Consider the following 1922-nt stretch of genomic DNA (forward strand, 5'->3'; position numbering starts at 1 on the left):
GTTAGGTACCTCGTATTTTCTTTGCGTGCGTTCCTGTATTGTTTCGAGTTGGTGGTTCGAGAACGCCGCTTGTTGGTCCTCCTATTACTTCGTTCTTTTTCACATTTTGTTTCTTCAGTCTGTTTTGCTCTTTCTTTCCGGTGGGTGGTTGGCCGGTTCTCAATAATAAAAAAAAAATTCATCTCTCTCTCTCCCTTCCCCCCTTTTTGTGTTTGTCACTCTCTTGTAACACCTCTAATCTTTGGCACTTATTTGACCTTACTGTGTTGCAAGTGCCTTAAAACTGTAACTAAAACGAAATCTCTTGCATTGCACTTAGTAACTGTATTCGTGTCAATGTGCTTCTCAACTAAAACTGAAAGAAAGAAAACCCAAACAAAACATTTTCATAGCAGTATGCTTTCATTCTTACAACGGAAGTGGATGTCTCACCAAGAAAATGAACAAAAAGAAGGTCAAAATTGCATAATTGAATGCGCATACAAATGAACGTTGATTGTGGAGGAAATTTTAATTTTAAAATACCCACATTTTTGGTGGTTGGCGAGTGCTTTAATATGGTTTGCTTCTATTTTCCATATCATACACCTATAAATAGTCCTTATCTCGCCTCCTTTTTATGTTTCCCTCTAGTGACACCTGCAGTCTTGGGCACATATGACTTCATTCTGTTGCGCCTGCCATAAAACTATTTCAAAACCTTTTTAGTATTTTATAAAGATAACAACAAAGATTCGCTTATCGGTTCGTTACTAGTCATTCAGTATGACTGAATTGAAAAATTATTAGTTTAAAAACTTAACATCATTGGATTACTTATTTAGAAGTGCAATATAAATAACTTCTATATGATGTAAAATAGCGTTCGCGTAGAAGTAGAAGTTGAAATAGGATTCAACAAGTCTCATCAATAGAATACTAGGAAATATATTATCAGAATTTTTCAATTACACCCACTCCCTCCTTCAAAGTGGGTGGTTTGCGGATGCTCCTCTATCGTCTCCTTCTTTTTGTGTTTTTTTTACAATTTTAGGATACCTCTATTCTTCGACACTTATTATGATGACCCTATTGTGTTGTTAGTGCCGTAAGACTCTTACTAATCTATAATTCCTCCTTCAGAAAATGATAATTAATAATAATATATAACAATAACAGAAGATAAAATGACACCCCTTTGTACCAGACGTATTCAAGTTTTAACTGCAGGCCTGTGGTTCAAGCAGGTGATTGGAGGGCCCTACTGGTAGGTCCTACTTCTTTACTTTCCCTCTGTTGTTTCTGTCTGTCTGCCTTACCCTTTCCCAGCACTAAATGACCATTGTTGTGTCGATGTGCTTTTCTTTACTCTAACAAGTAAACATACTAGTTAGATTCTAGATATTATGATCCGCCGACTAATTGCTACAGTTTTCAACCGACCAAAAGCAACTCTGAGGAGAACAAATGGGTGTCCCTTTCATTATCACTGTTTGTTTAAAGTTTAAATCATTAAGTATTTATTGTGGGTTCTTGGAATGTTCTCTAGTGTGGCTTACTCCTTCTTCCCTATCGTCCTTATCTTTCCTTTTTCTTTTTTGTGTTTGTCATTTCCTTGTAACACTTTTAGTCTTGGGCACTTCTATGACCTAATTGTGTTGCAATTGCCGTTAAACTCTTACTAAAAACAAAAATTAAAAGTATGTTCGTTGAATAGCGGGTGGTCGGAGGGTGCCACGGGTAGGTCCTACTTCTGTTCTTTCCCTCTGTTGTTTTTGTCCACCTGTCTAGCCTCTTCCCTGAACTAATTAGGGACTGTGTTATTGTGTCGATGTGCTTCTCTTTACTCAAAGCCAAGCTCAAACTTATTGAATACTCCGAATTGTCAAGACTTTCGCAAAGTGTTTAGCCCATTCTACTGTAATTATACCTCGAAACCCCCC

General features: G+C 37.1%; 1 protein-coding gene across 1 annotated transcript in view; it reads left to right on the plus strand.

Moving 5' to 3' along the window:
- The window catches only part of LOC101857649 (sprouty-related, EVH1 domain-containing protein 2), a 45116-nt gene that overhangs the window by 18186 nt on the left and 25008 nt on the right, over positions 1-1922 (plus strand). The window lies entirely within an intron of this gene.

The sequence above is a fragment of the Aplysia californica genome, unplaced genomic scaffold (genome assembly GCF_000002075.1).
Source record: "Aplysia californica isolate F4 #8 unplaced genomic scaffold, AplCal3.0 scaffold00249, whole genome shotgun sequence".
Lineage (NCBI taxonomy): Eukaryota > Metazoa > Mollusca > Gastropoda > Aplysiida > Aplysiidae > Aplysia > Aplysia californica.